Here is a 19,659-nt window from a genome sequence, read left to right as displayed (position 1 = left end):
TCTCAGGAGCGCCTACAACTTGGTGCGCATTAGGGAAGGAGATGAATGGAAGACAGCATTTAGTACCACCTCGGGTCACTATGAGTATCTCGTCATGCCATACGGGTTAATGAATGCTCCTTCAGTCTTCCAATCCTTTGTGGACGAGATCTTGCGGGATTTGCATGGGCAGGGTGTAGTGGTGTATATTGACGACATTCTAGTTTACTCTTCTACACGAGCCGAGCATGTAGCCCTGGTGCGTCGAGTGTTGGGTACGCTGTTGGAGCATGACTTGTATGTCAAGGCAGAGAAATGTCTGTTTTTCCATCTCCTTCCTGGGCCATCTCCTTCCTGGGCCATCGACTGTCCGCGTCAGGGGTGGAGATGGAGATTGACCGCGTTTCAGCTGTGAGAAATTGGCAGACTCCAACCACGGTTAAGGAAGTGCAGCGGTTTTTGGGTTTTGCCAATTACTACCGGAGGTTTATCCGGGGTTTTGGACAGGTAGCAGCTCCCATCACCTCCCTGCTGAAGGGGGGCCCGGTGCGTTTGCAGTGGTTGGCTGAGGCGGACAGGGCGTTTGGTAAACTGAAGGACCTGTTCACCTCAGCTCCGGTGCTGGCGCATCCGGACCCCGCTTTAGCGTTCCAGGTGGAGGTGGACGCGTCAGAGGCCGGTATTGGGGCTGTACTGTCTCAACGCTCAGGCACGCCTCCTAAACTCCGGCCCTGCGCTTTTTACTCTAAGAAGCTCAGCCCGGCGGAACGTAATTATGACGTGGGGGACAGGGAGCTGCTAGCCGTGGTTCAAGCCCTAAAGGTGTGGAGGCATTGGCGTGAGGGGGCTCAACACCCTTTTCTCATTCTGACTGACCATCGTAACCTGGAGTACATCCGGGCAGCTAGGAGACTGAACCCTCGTCAGGCTAGGTGGACCATGTTTCTGGCCCGGTTTGTTTTCAAGCTCACTTACATCCCAGGGTCCCAGAATGGTAAGGCAGATGCCCTGTCCCGGCGATATGACACAGAGGAGAGGTCCATTGAGCCCACTCCCATACTGCCGGAGTCTTGTCTGGTGGCACCGGTGGTGTGGGAGGTCGATGCGGAAATCGAGCGGGCGTTACGCACCGACCCTACTCCTCCAGAGTGTCCAGTGGGGCGGACGTACGTTCTGCTCGAGATTCGTGATCGTCTCATATATTGGGCTCATACGTCACCCTCCTCTGGACATCCTGGTATTGGCCGGACAGTGCACTGCCTTAGTGAAAAGTATTGGTGGCCAACATTGGCTAAGGACGTGAGGGTTTATGTCTCCTCCTGCTCGGTGTGCGCTCAGTGTAAGGCGCCTAGACACCTGCCCAGGGGGAAGTTACAACCCCTACCCGTTCCACAACGGCCGTGGTCTCACCTCTCGGTAGACTTTGTCACGGACCTTCCCCCTTCCCAGGGGAATACCACTATTCTGGTCGTTGTGGATCGGTTCTCTAAGGCCTGTCGTCTCATCCCAATGCCGGGTCTCCCTACTGCCCTACAGACTGCTGAGGCTTTGTTTACCCACGTCTTCCGGCACTACGGGGTACCCGAGGATATAGTGTCTGATCGGGGTCCCCAATTCACCTCTAGAGTCTGGAGGGCGTTCATGGAACGCTTGGGGGTCTCGGTTAGCCTTACCTCGGGTTTCCACCCTGAGAGTAATGGGCAGGTGGAGAGAGTGAACAAGGATGTGGGTAGGTTTCTGAGATCTTATTGCCAGGACCGGCAGGAGGAGTGGTCGGGGTATATCCCCTGGGCAGAGATTGCCCAGAACTCTCTACGCCATTCCTCTACGAATCTGACCCCTTTCCAGTGTGTGTTGGGGTATCAGCCGGTTCTGGCACCATGGCATCAGAGCCAGATCGAGGCTCCTGCGGTGGATGAGTCATTTCGGCGCTCGGAGGAGACATGGAACGCTGCGCATGTACATCTGCAGCGGGCTATCCGTAGGCAGAAGGCGAGCGCCGATCTCCACCACAGTGAGGGTCCAGTGTACGCACCTGGAGATCGAGTCTGGCTCTCGACTCGAAACCTGCTCCTTCGCCTGCCCTGCCGGATGCTGGGTCAGCGGTTTGTGGGGCCATTTAAAGTCCTGAGGAGATTGAACGAGGTATGTTACAGGTTACAACTGCCTAATGATTATCACATTAACCCCTCGTTCCATGTGTCTCTCCTCAGGCCGGTGGTAGCTGGTCCACTCCAGGACAGTGAGATACAGGAGACTCCTCCGCCCCCACTGGACATCGAGGGGGCTCCGGCGCACTCAGTCCGGTCCATCGTGGACTCGAGACGTCGGATGGGGGGTCTGCAGTATCTCGTGGAGTGGGAGGGGTACGGTCCGGAGGAACGGTGCTGGGTGCCTAGGAGGGACATTTTAGATCCCTCCCTCCTGACGGAGTTCCACCGGAGTCACCCCACGCGCCCTGCTCCGCGTCCTCCTGGCCGTCCCCGAGGCCGGGGTCGGCGCACGGCTGGAGCCGCGCGTCAAGGGGTGGGTACTGTCACGGATGCCGCCGAGGCTGCTCCTCCTCCTTGCTCGGGCAGGCTTCGGCGTTCATCGTCCCCGGAGTACTAGCTACTACCGCTTGATGTTTTCGATGTTTGTTTTGTCATGTCTAGTGGGTACACCTGTTGCGTATTCTGTATTGATTATGTCACGTATAAGTTCACCTGTTTTATGTTTTGTCTTTGTATGTTATTGTCCGCGTGTCTTGGATGCCTTGTGTCGGTGTTATACTCATTGTGTCATTTTACGCATATGGTGTTTTTTCCCTCCAGTGTTGGAGACGTTTATTTTCGCGCGTACTTCGTGTTCTAGTAAAGTCGTCTTTACTTATCCTCTGTGTCCTGCGCCTGACTCCACCACCGCATACACATCAGCCTTTGACACCTCCACTCGTTACCTGTATTATTGGCACCTGTTTGAACTTGTTATCAGTATAAAAGACACCTTTCCACAACCTCAAACAGTCACACTCCAAACTCCACTATGGCCAAGACCAAAGAGCTGTCAAAGGACACCAGAAACAAAATTGTAGACCTGCACCAGGCTGGGAAGACTGAATCTGCAATAGGTAAGCAGCTTGGTTTTGTCACGCACGTTGACTGATGACTCGTGGAACCAAGGCGCAGCGTGATAAGCATACATCTTTAATTAGTACTTAACACACGAACAAAACCAAAACAACAAACCAACGATACGTGAAGTCCTGAGGTTACACACACCAAACCTTTACGGATCAAGATCCCACAAACTAACTGGTGCCAACAGGCTGCCTAAGTATGGTCCCCAATCAGAGACAACGAGCTACAGCTGCCTCTGATTGGGAACCACCCTGGCCAACATAGATCTAAACGATCTAGAACAAAAAACATAGAAAACTAAACATAGAAAAATCCACACCCTGGCTCAACATTTAAGAGTCCCCAGAGCCAGGGCGTGACAGTACCCCCCCCCCCCCCCCCCCCCCCCAAAGGCGCGGACTGCGACCACGCCACACAAACACAAGGGTAGGGGCCGGGTGGGCATTCCGCCTCGGAGGCGGATCCGGCTCCGGGCGTGACCACCACCTTTTCTCCACCTCCCCGTTGCGCCCCTGGTCTGGTCTGGCCCCGCTGACTGGAGCTGGACCCGACGACGGTGGACCAAACCTTACCGGCTCCGGACTGGAGCCGCTGGCCGGAGCTGGACTGGACACCGGTGGAGCGGATTGCTCTGGCTCCGGAGTGGATCCGCTGACTGGAGTTGGACCGGACCCCGGTGGAGCGGATTGCTCTGACTCCGGAGTGGAGCAGCTGACCGGTGCCGGACCAGGCACCGGTGTAACAGGCATGGGCCGTGCCGGACTGGACACACGCACCACTGGCTTGGCGCGGGGAGCAGGAACGGGCCGGACCGAGCTGACGACGCGCACCACTGGCTTGGTGCGGGGAGCAGGTACGGGCCGGACCGGGCTGACGACGCGCACCACAGGCTTGGTGCGGGGAGCAGGAACAGGCCGGACCGGGCTGGCGACGCGCACCACTGGCTTGGTGCGGGGAGCAGGAACAGGCCGGACCGGGCTGGCGACGCGCATCACTGGCTTGGTGCGGGGAGCAGGAACAGGCCGGACCGGGCTGGCGACGCGCACCACTGGCTTGGTGCGAGGGACAGGAACAGGCCGGACCGGGCTGGCGACGCGCACCACTGGCTTGGTGCGAGGGACAGGAACAGGCCGGACCGGGCTGGCGACGCGCACCACTGGCTTGGTGCGAGGGACAGGAACAGGCCGGACCGGGCTGGCGACGCGCACCACTGGCTTGGTGCGAGGGACAGGAACAGGCCGGACCGGGCTGGCGACGCGCACCACTGGCTTGGTGCGAGGGACAGGAACAGGCCGGACCGGGCTGGCGACGCGCACCACTGGCTTGGTGCGAGGGACAGGAACAGGCCGGACCGGGCTGGCGACGCGCACCACTGGCTTGGTGCGAGGGACAGGAACAGGCCGGACCGGGCTGGCGACGCGCACCACTGGCTTGGTGCGGGAGCCGGAATGGGCCGGGCCGGACTGTGGAGGCGGACTGGAGGTCTGGAGCGGAGAGCTGACACAACCCGTCCTGGCTAAATGCCTATTTCCACACAATATGTGTGAGGCATCAGCACAGGACGTACAGGGCTGTGCACTCGTACTGGCGCTACAGCACGTGGCACTGGCGCAAGATATACGGGACCGAGGAGGCGTACTGGAGGCCACGAGCGTTGAGCCGGCACACCCCGTCCTGGCTGCATGCCCATCTTAGCACGACACGTGCGTGGTGCTAGCACCGGACGTACAGGACTGTGCCGGAACACTCGCGGCACAGTACGTGGCTCCGCATAACACGGAGCCTGCCTAGTCTCACGCTTCCTAGCCTGAGTACGGGGAGTTAGCTCTGCTCTAACTCTAGGCTCCACCAACCACCCTTTTAGCTCCCCCAAATTGTTTTATTGGGGCTGTCTCTAGGGCTTCCTCCTCGGCCGGTACCCTCTGCGATGCCGCTGCTCCTCTCTGTAGCGCGCCTCCACAGTCTCCTCCCAAGGACGGCGATCCATTCCGGCCTGAATCTCTTCCCAAGTCCAGGATCCCTTCCCTTCCAGGATCTCCTCCCAAGTCCAGGCTGTCTGTTCCTGGACACGCTGCTTGGTCCTTTTTTGGTGGGATCTTCTGTCACGCACGTTGACTGATGACTCGTGGAACCAAGGCGCAGCGTGATAAGCGTACATCTTTAATTAGTACTTAACACACAAACAAAACCAAAACAACAAACCAACGATACGTGAAGTCCTGAGGTTACACACACCAAACCTTTACGGATCAAGATCACACAAACTAACTGGTGCCAACAGGCTGCCTAAGTATGGTCCCCAATCAGAGACAACGAGCTACAGCTGCCTCTGATTGGGAACCACCCTGGCCAACATAGATCTAAACGATCTAGAACAAAAAACATAAAAAACTAAACATAGAAAAATCCACACCCTGGCTCAACATTTAAAAAACATAAAAAACTAAACATAGAAAAATCCACACCCTGGCTCAATCTCCCTCGATCTGGGGCTCCACGCAAGATCTCACCCTGTGGGGTCAAAATGATCACAAGAACGGTGAGCAAAAATCCCAGAACCACACGGGGGGACCTAGTGAATGACCTGCAGAGAGCTGGAACCAAAGTAACAAAGCCTACCATCAGTAACACACTACGCCGCCAGGGACTCCTGCAGTGCCAGACGTGTCCCCCTGCTTAAGCCAGTACATGTCCAGGCCCGTCTGAAGTTTGCTAGAGTGCATTTGGATGATCCAGAAGAGGATTGGGAGAATGTCATATGGTCAGATGAAACCAAAATAGAACTTTTTGGTAAAAACTCAACTCGTCGTGTTTGGAGGACAAAGAATGCTGAGTTGCATCCAAAGAACACCATACCTACTGTGAAGCATGGGGGTGGAAACATCATGCTTTGGGGCTGTTTTTCTGCAAAGGGACCAGGACGACTGATCTGTGTAAAGGAAAGAATGAATGGGGCCATGTATCGTGAGATTTTGAGTGAAAACCTCCTTCCATCAGCAAGGGCATTGAAGATGAAACGTGGCTGGGTCTTTCAGCATGACAATGATCCCAAACACACCGCCCGGGCAACGAAGGAGTGGCTTCGTAAGAAGCATATCAAGGTCCTGTAGTGGCCTAGCCAGTCTCCAGATCTCAACCCCATAGAAAATCTTTGGAGGGAGTTGAAAATCCGTGTTGCTCAGCGACAGCCCCAAAACATCACTGCTCTAGAGGAGATCTGCATGGAGGAATGGGCCAAAATACCAGCAACAGTGTGTGAAAACCTTGTGAAGACTTACAGAAAACGTTTGACCGGTGTCATTGCCAAAAAGGGTATATAACAAAGTATTGAGAAACTTTTGTTATTGACCAAATACTTATTTTCCACCATAATTTGCAAATAAATTCATTAAAAATCCTACAATGTGATTTTCTGGATTTCTTTTTCTCATTTTGTCTGTCATAGTTGACGTGTACCTATGATGAAAATTACAGGCCTCTCTCATCTTTTTAAGTGGGAGAACTTGCACAATTGGTGGCTGACTAAATACTTTTTTTCCCCACTGTAGATGTGGACACAGTCATTTGTCCTATTATCTTTAATGCTTGTTCTTGCTTCATTTTTACCATTAGCGGATGAATAAGCACTTCTGTTCCACACAGTAAGTGTGTGAGACAGAGAGACCGTTATACAGACAGTGTCTAAAATGTCTGTCTTGTGTATGTTGCTCCTCAGCTGGCCGGTCGAGATCAAAGGCAGAGACCACCTGATGTGGGTCCTCCTCCAGTTCATCTCTGGCAGCATCCAGAAGAACTGGTTCAAAGCCCTGGCAGACTTCCTCCCTGTTGACCTGCTCTACCCAGAGAAAGAGGTGTGTGTGTGTCAATGACTGTATATATCAATGGACAAAGCCATGGATCACGTGACACCTTCCATTCCTATGTGAAGAATCAATAGCGCATTGAAGCCAAATAAAGTCGGTTAAGATTAAGATGGCATCTCATGGAGACATAACATAGCAGTTTGAGCTACTCCAGGAAGTGACGATGAAGGCTAGCTCAGTGCTGCCACCTCTCATTAAGTAACTCAAGTTGAAGGCCGACCGGGGTACTGCAGGCTGCCATAAGCAACTAAATTGTCCTTACTTCTTCTGTGTGCGATTTAAAAAAAGAATTGGTTCAAAGTCATACATCTGGTGTATTAGAATCAATTATTGGTACCAATTATTGTCCTCTAAAAAATATTTTTGTAACACGATGCAAACAATGCCTGCAGTACCGCGGTTGGCCTTCAACTTCCATGGCTTCAATGAGAGGGGGCAGTCGTTCTCCCCTGGTGTGTGTACGTCTATAGGTGTAGAGGTTGGCATGCTCACTGTATCTAGAGGGGAGATCATGGAGTAGGACTATACAGTAGCATTGCCCCCTGTGTATCTGTGTGGTAGCCCAAGTAAGAAGGGACTGACTACCACACATCCATTCTCGGTGTGCTGCCTATCAGAGCTCTGAGGGCCTGTTATTTCAGTCTCCTCCATCTGTCTGAGCAGCCCCACAGGAACCAGGATGCTCCACTCTGAGCCTAGCTACATCTGGAGCTGCCATCTCCAAGGGGACGCAATTAAGGCATCTGCGGCCCCATCTCCATCAATCAACTCCCAGCCAAATCTGCCATTAGCATGCAAATATTGGATCTGTGTACTAACGCTGCACTAACAAGTTTGTTTACATCCCTGTTAGTCAGATGTTATCCTTTGCCAAGATAATCCATCCACCTGACATGTGTGGCATATCAAGAAGCTGATTAAACAGCATGCTCATTACACAGGTGCACCTTGTGCTGGGGACAATAAAAGGCCACTCTAAAATGTGCAGTTTTGTCACACAACACAATGCCACAGATGTCTCAAGTTTTGAGGGAGCGTACAATTGGCATGCTGATTGCAGGAATGTCCACCAGAGCTGTTGCCAGAGAATTGAATGTTAATTTCTCTACCATAAGCCGCCTCCAACGTCGTTTTAGAGAATTTGACAGTAGGTACAACCACAGACCACATGTAACCACACCAGTCCAGGACCTCCACATCGGGTTTCTTCACCTGCGGGATTGTCTGAGACCAGCCACCCAGACAGCTGATGAAACTGTGGGTTTGCACAACCAAAGAATTTCTGTACAAACTGTCAGAAACCGTCTCAGGGAAGCTCATCTGCGTGCTCGTCTTCCTCAAAAGGGTCTTGACCTGACTGCAGTTCGGTGTCGTAACGTCATACTTCATTTACACTGAACAAAAATATAAACACAACATGTAAAGTGTTGGTCCTATGTTTCTTGAGCTGAAATAAAATATCCCAGAAATGTTCCATACCCACAAAAAGTGTATTTATCTCAATTTTGTTTACATCCCTGTTAGTGACCATTTCTCCTTTGAGATGACTATCTGTATTCCCAGCCATGTGAAATCCATAGATTAGGGCCTACTGAATTTCTTTAAATTCACTGTTTTCCTTATGAACTGTAACTCAGTGAAATTATTGCATATTGCGTTTATTTGTGGTCAGTGTAGTTAGAGCTCTTATTAGGGGTTATTGAAGTAAAAATGGAATATCCTCAGCCTACGAGAGGCTTACAGGAAGACTTGAGGATGCGTCCTATGATGTTTTTAATTAAGTAAAAAAACACCCTGCTTGAAATGCTGTGCTAAAAATAATCTACTTAAAAATACAGTACTTTGGATCCCTGTCGTGGTTTTTTAAGGACATGCCATGTCAATGTTATTCACATTTATACTGCCCTATTTAAAACGGAATGAGTTTTAGATAATGAGTCTATATTTAAACATAACATTTAAACATTGTCGTCATTTCCCCTCACTCAGTTCAGTGTAGCCCAGTGTGTATGAAAGGAAATTACTCTGTGCTACATCACAAATAACAGATGAGCGCGTTAAAGCGTGAAGTCTTCCTCCCTCTCTTGTTGATGACTGTTGTATTTTCCCTGCTGTTAGTTGCCATTTAGAACTAAGGATAGAGAGTGGTGGTGATGAGTGTAAACAGCATCTATCCATTTCAACCTAAAAGCTATTTTTACAGAGATGAGTGGGCTCTTCTTTTTTAAGCCATGAAAAATATGCTCTGCCGGCTTCGCAGAGGATTCAGTGCTCATTGATTTTACAATAAAAAGATCAACACTTGCATATGCAGTATTCTGACAGTTTAGTGATCAAAGCCTAATAAAAAAGGTGAGCGATAACTCAATAAATAAATAAAATCTGACTAAATGTCCTGTTTCTCTCCAGCCTCATCCACAGCATCGCCACGCGGGTGATCAAGTTGGTCCACGCCAAGTCCAGCATCGCGCTGGCCACAGCCCTGGTGGAGACCTACAGCAGACTGCTGGTCTACATGGAGATAGAGTCCCTGGGCATCAAGGGATTCATCAGTAAGTCCTGGGCTGTGTTCAGCAGTGCACAACATTGTGGAATGTTCAAATAAAACATAATGTAGAACAAACATGCCTTTCACTGCAGAAAAAGGAGTCACGTCAGCTCTATTGCGGACATTTGGGTCTGCTATGTTCCAAATCAAATCAAGCTTCATTTTTACAGCACATTTCAGACATGGAATCTAACGCAATGTGCTTTACAGGAAAAAACAAACACAAAACAATTAAGATAAAAGCTGAAATATTTATTACACAACACACCTAAGATACAAAACAAAAGAATGACACAAACTGAATGACTAAAAAGCATTCAAAGGAAAAGCAAAGCTAAAAATGTTTTAAGATCTCTTTTAAATATGTCCACAGTCCAAAAAGTTATACTTTTGACTTATCTGTCCATAGAACATTCTTCCAAGACTCTTGATGACCATCCAGGTACTTGCAGATGCTTTTTGGCAAACTTGAGTTAACTTTTTGGACAAGATGCTTCCCATTATGTCTGGCGAAAACCAAACACTGCATTCCACAGTAAGAACCTCATACCAACGGTTAATCATGGTGATGGTTTGGGGATGCTTTGCTGCCTCAGGACCTGGACAACTTGCCTTAATAGAAGGAACCATGAATTCTGCTCTGTATCAGATAATTCTACAGGAGAATGTCAGGCCATCCATCTATCTGTATGCTGAAGCTGAAGTGCAGCTGGGTCATGCAGCAAGACAATGATCCAACAGGTGACAACAGTTGGTGCGATTATTCGCAAATGGAAGAAACACAAAAGACCTGTCAATCTCCCTCGGCCTGGGGCTCCATGCAAGATCTCACCTCGTGGAGTTGCAATGATCATGAGAACGGTGAGGAATCAGCCCAGAACTACACGGGAGGATCTTGTCAATGATCTCAAGGCAGCTGGGACCATAGTCACCAAGAAAACAATTGGTAACACACTACGCCGTGAAGGACTGAAATCCTGCAGCGCCCGCAAGGTCCCCCTGCTCAAGAAAGGACATATAAAGGCCCGTCTGAAGTTTGCCAATGAACATCTGAATGATTCAGAGGAGAACTGGGTGAAAGTGTTGTGGTCAAATGAGACCAAAATCGAGCTCTTTGGCATCAACTCAACTCTCCATGTTTGGAGGAGGAGGAATGCTGCCTATGACCCCAAGAACACCATCTCCACCGTCAAACATGGAGGTGGAAATATTATGCTTTGGGGGTGTTTTTCTGCTAAGGGGACAGGACAACTTCACCGCATCAAAGGGACGATGGATGGGGCCATGTACCGTCAAATCTTGGGTGAGAACCTCCTTCCCTCAGCCAGAGCATTGAAAATGGGTTGTGGATTGGTATTCCAGCATGACAATGACCCAAAACACACGGCCAAGGCAACAAAGGAGTGGCTCAAGAAGAGGCACATTAAGGTCCTGGAGTGGCCTAGCCAGTCTCCAGACCTTAATCCCATAGAAAATCTGTGGAGGGAGCTGAAGGTTCGAGTTGCCAAACGTCAGCCTCGAAACCTTAATGACTTGGAGAAGATCTGCAAAGAGGAGTGGGACAAAATCCCTCCTGAGATGTGTGTAACCTGGTGGCCAACTACAAGAAACGTCTGACCTCTGTGATTGCCAACAAGGGTTTTGCCACCAAGTACTAAGTCATGTTTTGCATGTTTTTAAAATGCAAATAAATTTCTAACATTTTTTACATGCGTTTTTCTGGATTTTTTTGTTGTTATTCTGTCTCTCACTGTTCAAATAGACCTACCATTAAAATTATAGACTGATCATGTCTTTGTCAGTGGGTAAACGTAAAAAAAATCAGCAGGGGATCAAATACTTTTTTCCCTCGCTGTATTGAGTGTGAGGCGGCAATTACTTTTTCACACAGGGGAATAGGGTGTTGCATTACTTTATTAATTAAATAAATAAAATAAGTCTTTATTTTGTTATTTGTTATCTCAGGTGCCCTTTATCTAATATTATGTTTTGGTTGAAGATCTTCTAACATTCAACATAAACAATATGCAAAAATAGAGAAAATCAGAAAGGGGGCAAATACTTATGTGTGTGTATATACAGTGGGGAGAAAAGTATTTAGTCAGCCACCAATTGTGCAAGTTCTCCCACTTAAAAAGATGAGAGAGGCCTGTAATTTTCATCATAGGTACACGTCAATTATGACAGACAAATTGAGAAAAACAAATCCAGAAAATCACATTGTAGGATTTTTAATGAATTTATTTGCAAATTATGGTGGAAAATAAGTATTTGGTCACCTACAAACAAGCAAGATTTCTGGCTCTCACAGACCTGTAACTTCTTCTTTAAGAGGCTTCTCTGTCCTCCACTCGTTGCCTGTATTAATGGCACCTGTTTGAACTTGTTATCAGTATAAAAGACACCTGTCCACAACCTCAAACAGTCACACTCCAAACTCCACTATGGCCAAGACCAAAGAGCTGTCAAAGGACACCAGAAACAAAATTGTAGACCTGCACCAGGCTGGGAAGACTGAATCTGCAATAGGTAAGCAGCTTGGTTTGAAGAAATCAACTGTGGGAGCAATTATTAGGAAATGGAAGACATACAAGACCACTGATAATCTCCCTCGATCTGGGGCTCCACGCAAGATCTCACCCCGTGGGGTCAAAATGATCACAAGAACGGTGAGCAAAAATCCCAGAACCACACGGGGGGACCTAGTGAATGACCTGCAGAGAGCTGGGACCAAAGTAACAAAGCCTACCATCAGTAACACACTACGCCGCCAGGGACTCAAATCCTGCAGTGCCAGACGTGTCCCCCTGCTTAAGCCAGTACATGTCCAGGCCCGTCTGAAGTTTGCTAGAGTGCATTTGGATGATCCAGAAGAGGATTGGGAGAATGTCATATGGTCAGATGAAACCAAAATATAACTTTTTGGTAAAAACTCAACTCGTCGTGTTTGGAGGACAAAGAATGCTGAGTTGCATCCAAAGAACACCATACCTACTGTGAAGCATGGGGGTGGAAACATCATACTTTGGGGCTGTTTTTCTGCAAAGGGACCAGGACGACTGATCCGTGTAAAGGAAAGAATGAATGGGGCCATGTATCGTGAGATTTTGAGTGAAAACCTCCTTCCATCAGCAAGGGCATTGAAGATGAAACGTGGCTGGGTCTTTCAGCATGACAATGATCCCAAACACACCGCCCCCGGGCAACGAAGGAGAGGCTTCGTAAGAAGCATTTCAAGGTCCTGGAGTGGCCTAGCCAGTCTCCAGATCTCAACCCCATAGAAAATCTTTGGAGGGAGTTGAAAGTCTGTGTTGCCCAGCGACAGCCCCAAAACATCACTGCTCTAGAGGAGATCTGCATGGAGGAATGGGCCAAAATACCAGCAACAGTGTGTGAAAACCTTGTGAAGACTTACAGAAAACGTTTGACCTGTGTCATTGCCAACAAAGGGTATATAACAAAGTATTGAGAAACTTTTGTTATTGACCAAATACTTATTTTCCACCATAATTTGCAAATAAATTCATTAAAAATCCTACAATGTGATTTTCTCGATTTTTTTTCTCTCATTTCGTCTGTCATAGTTGACGTGTACCTATGATAAAAATTACAGGCCTCTCTCATCTTTTTAAGTGGGAGAACTTGCACAATTGGTGGCTGACTAAATACTTTTTTTCCCCACTGTGTATATATATATATATATATATATACAGTCAAAAGTTTGGACACACCTACTCATTAAAGGTTTTTTCTTTATTTTTACTATTTTCTACATTGTAGAATTATAGTGAAGACATCAAAACTATGAAATAACACATATGGAATCATGTAGTAACCAAAAAAGTGTTAAACAAATCAAAATATATTTTATATTTGAGATTCTTCAAAGTAGCCACCCTTTGCCTTGATGATAGCTTTGCACACTCTTGGCATTCTCTCAACCAGCTTCATGAGGTAGTCACCTGGAATTCATTTCAATTAGCAGCTGTGCCTTGATAAAAGTTAATTTGTGGAATTTATTTCCTTCTTAATGCATTTGAGCCAATCAGTTGTGTTGTGACAAGGTAGGGGGGGGGGGGTATACAGAAGATAGCCCTATTTGGTAAAAGACCAAGTCCATATTATGACAAGAACAGATCAAATAAGCAAAGAGAAATGACAGTCCATCATTACTTTAAGACATCAATCTGGAACATTTCAAGAACTTTGAAAGTTTCTTCAAGTGCAGTCGCAAAAACCATCAAGCACTATGATGAAACTGGCTCTCATGAGGACCGCCACAGGAATGGAAGACCCAGAATTACCTCTGCTGCAGAGTATACGTTCATTAGAGTTACCAGCCTCAGAAATTGCAGCCCAAATAAATGCTTCACAGAGTTCAAGTAACAGACACATCTCAACATCAACTGTTCAGAGGAGACTGCGTGAATCAGGCCTTCATGGTCGAATTGCTGCAAAGAAACCACTACTAAAGGACACCAATAATAAGAAGAGACTTGCTTGGGCCAAGAAACACGAGCAATGGACATTAGACCGCTGGAAATCTGTCCTTTAATGAGTCCAAATTGGAGATTTTTGGTTTCAACCGCCATGTCTTTGTGAGACACAGAGTAGGTGAACGGATGTGTGGTTCCCACCGTGAAGCATGGAGGAGGAGGTGTGATGGTGTGGGGGTGCTTTGCTGGTGACACTGTCAGTGATTTATTTAGAATTCAAGGCACACTTAACCAGCATGGCTACCACAGCATTCTGCAGCGATACGACATCCCATCTGGTTTGGGCTTAGTGGAACTATCATTTGTTTTTCAAAATGACAATGACCCAACACACCTCCAGGCTGTGCAAGGGCTATTTGACCAAGAAGGAGAGTGATGGAGTGCTGCATCAGATGACCTGGCCACCACAATCACCCGACCTCAACCCAATTGAGATGGTTTGGGATGAGTTGGACCGCAGAGTGAAGGAAAAGCAGCCAACAAGTGCTCAGCATATGTGGGAACTCCTTCAAGACTGTTGGAAAAGCATTTCCAATGCCTCGCAAAGAAGGGCACCTATTGGTAGACATTAAAGCAGATATTGAATATCCCTTTGAGCATGGTGAAGTTATTAATTACAGTTTGGATAGTGTATGAAAACACCCAGTCACTACAAAGATACAGGCATCCATTTGCCGGAGAGGAAGGAAACCGCTCATGGATTTCACCATGAGGCCAATGGTGACTTTAAAACAGTTACAGAGTTTAATGGCTGTGATAGGAGATAACTGGGGGTGGATCAACAACATTGTAGTTACTCCACAATACTAACCTAAATGATGAGTGAAAAGAAGGAAGCCTGAATATAAATAAAAAGGCACTAAAGTAAAACTGCAAAAAATGGGGCAAAGAAATTAACATTATGGCCTGAATAAAAAGCTTTATGTTTGAGGTAAATCCAACACAACACATCACTGAGTACCACTCTTCATATTTTCAAGCATGGTAGTGGCTGCATCATGTTATGGGTATGCTTGTCATCGGCAAGGACAAGGGAGTTTCTTTTAGGATAAAAAGAAACGGAATAGAGCTAAGCGCAGGCAAAATCCTAGAGGAAAATCTGGTTGTCTGCTTTCCAACAGACACTGGGAGACAAATTCACCTTTCAGCAGGACAATCTAAAACACAAGGCCACATATACACTGGAGTTGCTTACCAAAACAACATTGAATGGCCTAGTTACAGTGGCTTAGTTGCTTGGAAATGGCTGTCTAGCAATGATCAACAACCAACTTGACAAAGCTTGAAGAATTTGAAAAATAATAATACATGTGTGCAAAGCTCTTAGACTTGCCAAGAAAGACTAGCTGCCAAAGGTGATTCTAACATGTATTGATTGACTCAGGGGTGTGAATGCTTATGTAAATGAGATATATCTGTATTTAATTTTCAAGAAATTAGCAAAAATTTCTAAAAACATGTTTTCACTTTGTCATTATGGGATATTTTGTGTAGATCGGTAAGGAAAAAAATATATTTCATCCATTTAGAATTCAGGCTGTAACACAACAAAATGTGGAATAAGTCAAGGGGTATGAATACTTTCTGAAGGCACTGTATGAATAACAGATGGCTCAATATGAGGTTCTAACTATAATAACATGATGTCCTGTTTTACCAGGCCAGCTCCTGCCCAATGTGTTCAAGTCCCATGCCCGCGGCATCCTTCACACTCTGCTGGAGATGTTCAGCTACCGTATGCAGCATATCCAGCCCCACTACTGCGTCCAGCTGCTCAGCCACCTGCACTCGCTGGCCGCCGTGCCCCAGACCAACCAGAACCAGCTTCACCCTTGGTCAGTAACCACAGGATCAGGCACAGTCATCCGCTATTTGTAGGGCCAGGAGTTTTTCTGACCAGGTTTTTAGTGCCAGGAGTTTTTCTGACCAGGTTTGTAAGGGCCAGGAGTCTTTCTGACCATGTTTGTAGGGACAGGAGTTTTTATGACCAGGTTTGTAAGGGCCAGTAGTTTTTCTGACCATAGCTCATTACAATCATGCCGACCAGATACTTCAGACAGGGAAGGATTGAGCCGAAGTAATTCAATCTTTGCCAATTCAATAAGAACGTTCCATAGAAACACCGAAATGGGTCAGCTCTTTGCAAATGCGCAACTTTCTGCAACATAACCACTAGCTTTTACAGTCACATAAAAGTAACCTTTTTGTCTGTCTGTTTCTGTGTCCTCAGTGTTGAGAGCACAGCCCTGAGGTTGATCACAGCGTTAGGGAGTTCAGAGGTTCAGCCTCAGTTCACCCGCTTCCTCAGTGACCCCAAAACAGTGCTGTCAGCTGAATCTGAGGAGCTCAACCGTGCCCTCATATAATGGCTGTAAAACTCATTATAGGTCAGTGTTTAATGCTAATTAGTAGGTTAGCATTAAGAAAACCTTCTCCTAACCCAAGACTAATTTTCCTTCCTCTGCTTTCTGTGTCCCAGATTTCTTCACAGGCTCTGACTCCATCCAGGGTACGTGGTGTAAGGACATCCTGCAGACCATTATGAACTTCACTCCTCACAACTGGGCCTCTCACACCCTCCGCTGCTTCCCTGCTCCTCTTCAGGTACAGAGAGATAGTCACTGACTGGGTTTAGGGTTTATGTCTACATAGGCGGCCATAAAGAATTATTGACTCAGAGAATCATATCACAACTAGGGTTGCAAAATTCTGGGAACTTTCAATAAATTCCTTGGTTTTCCTGAAACCCCGTGAATAAACAGGAAATCCAGAATCCTTCAACCAGGATTTCTGGAAAACCAGGGAATTTATTGAACGTGCCTGGAATTTTGCAACCCTAATCACAACAGTAAATCCCAACCCGGAGGCTTAAGTGAATATGTTATATTAATAATGGTACTACTACACAAACGGAGTCCATTCATATTTTTCGGATGCCAGACAGACATAAAGTCTCAGTGGAACGTATTAGTATCTGTCTTCACAGAACGAAAGAAAAATACATTTCTGTGTGTATTTCCCCAGGCGTTCTTCAAGCAGAACAAAGTTCCCAAGGAGAGCCGCTTCAACCTGAAGAAGAACGTGGAGGAGGAGTACAGGAAGAGCATGACCAACGAGAACGACATCATCACCCACTTCTCCATGCAGGGATCGCCACCCCTCTTCCTGTGTCTGCTGTGGAAGATGCTGCTGGAGACTGACCACATCAACCAGATCTGCTTCAGGTACACCACAAAGTATTCACTTATTTTCTATTCTATTCTATTTGACACATTATCACACACTGGTGGCACAAGACTTAACAATTTTATTTGTTAATTAATTAATTTGACTATGGACATTCATCAACATTTCAGGTTCAACATCTCTTCAACTATGATGATCTTGCCGTAGCAGGACCATATGCTGTTGATTTGTTCTTATTATATTTTTTGCTGATTGACACAGTGCATTCGGAAAGTGTTCAGACCCCTTGACTTTTTCCACATTTTGTTACGTTACAGCCTTATTCTAAAATTGATTAAATTGGGGGGGGGGGGGGGGGGGTTCCTCATTAATCTACACACAATACCCCATAATGAAAAAGCAAAAACAGGTTTATGACATTTACATAAGTATTCAGACCCTTTACTCAGTACATTGTTGAAGCACCTTTGGGAGCGATTACAGCCTCTAGTCTTCTTGGGTATGAAGCTACAAGCTTGGCACACCTGTAGTTGGGGAGTTTCTCCCATTCTTCTCTGCAGATCCTCTCAAGCTCTGTCAGGATGGATGGGGAGTGTCGCTGCACAGCTATTTTCAGGTCTCTCCAGAGCTGTTCGGTCGGATTCAAGTCTGGGCTCTGGCTGGGCCACTCAAGGACATTCAGAGACTTGTCCCGAAGCCACTCCAACGTTGTCTTGGCTGTGTTCTTAGGGTCGTTGTCCTGTTGGAAGGTGAACCTACGCCCCAGTCTGAGGTCCTGAGCACTCTGGAGTAGGTTTTCATCAAGGATCTCTCTGTACATTGCTCCGTTCATCTTTCCCTGACTAGTCTCCCAGTTCCTGCCGCTGACAAATATCCCCACAGCATGATACTGACACCACCATGCTTCACCGTAGGGATGGTGCCAGGTTTCCTCCAGACGTGACGCTTGGCATTCAGGCCAAAGAGTTCAATCTTGGTTAAATCAGACCAGAAAATCTTGTTTCTAATGGTCTGAGTCCTTTAGGTGCCTTTTGGCAATTTCCAAGCAAGTTGTCATGTGCCTTTATAGGAGTATTTTATGTATCATTAAGGCAAATGTAGGGAGATGCCAAAGGTAAAATATAATAAACATGTTTGATATTTTATAATCCAGATACATGCTTAAATAAGGAATATAGCCATGTAGTATATGCTGTGTTTTAAAAGCCACGCAGCCAATAGAATGATAGAATGAGAGGCTTCATATAGAAAAAAGCATTCATGACCTTTTGGAGTGGACATTGTGTGACAGCTGGACGTTGAAAAATAAGGATGGTGTAGAACTAAAATAAGTTAGGAATTTGCCATAAGGGGGTAACTGTATATGCCATGTACGCATGTTTGTGCATTTGTGTGTGTGTATAAAAGGGATGTCTAAGCCAGAGAGAGACAGTTGTTCCATGGAACATCTCGGCATTTGTTATTAGATAATAAAGGTCTGATTTTTGGATTCACAAGCTCCCGTTTCTTGAGTGATATTTTTGAGTTAATTACTTTTGAGTTAAATATTTCTACGACATAAATGGCGAGCTTGCCAGGATTCGAAACAGGGGTCAGAGACGGTGAATCTGCGGTTGTGAAACGGCTTGGACGGACCATACAAACAAAAGCGTCCGCTTAAAAAAAAAAAAAGGTAAGCCAAGTTCTTACTTATATAGTATAAAGTTTGTGTGGTTTGTTCCCGGGCCCGGCCTCAGCTGCACTATACCAAGTAGGTCTCTCCAAATGTAAGAACCAGAAAATTAGAGACTGGGAGCTTTTGGATTTAAAATGCATGTTAAATGATGAAAAGCCTCGAGGGTTACAATAAGTAGAAAATAGTTTAAATAGATCAGCTCGGTAGATGGATGGTCTGCTTGAGTTGGTGTGAGTCAGTCATTGTGGTTGAGTGGGGTGGGTTATCTGTCTCGTTTGAGTTGATCATTTGGTCAGTATGATTGCATCTGTTTGACAAACCGACTGTTTTGACGCGTCTTGTACTCGTCGGTGTCATTCGGTTGTTCGTCTGAACCGCTTGTTCAAGTCATTTGATTCAGTTGTTCGTCCTGCTGGTCATTCTGTTTAATCCATTGTGATTTGATTGGTTGTGGTCAAGTTGGATGATTCATCTGTCTCATTCGGGTTGCTCAACTGGACAGTCTGATCGATCTGTTTCATTCGATTGCTCAATTCGTGCATTCAATCATCGGGGTCACTTGGCTGCTCATCTGATGCGTCTGTTCGATTCGGTCGATTCATTTGATTCATCTTGCTGATCAATTTGTCTGGGTCATTTCGGCACGGGTGGCTGTCCATCTGGTTGAGCGATTAGAGAATAACATGTTAGAAAGCCTTACGAATAACGCTTTAAAACGTGTCGGGAAGTGAATCGTTTTTTAGGACTGCTTAGGTAGGCGAAATCCTGTGGAAATATCGCTTTTTCTCTGTGT

Source organism: Coregonus lavaretus, assembly GCF_964263955.1.
Source record: "Coregonus lavaretus genome assembly, chromosome: 33".
Classification (NCBI taxonomy): domain Eukaryota; kingdom Metazoa; phylum Chordata; class Actinopteri; order Salmoniformes; family Salmonidae; genus Coregonus; species Coregonus lavaretus.
The sequence above is the reverse complement of the archived record's forward strand: the minus strand, read 5'-3'. Positions refer to the sequence as shown.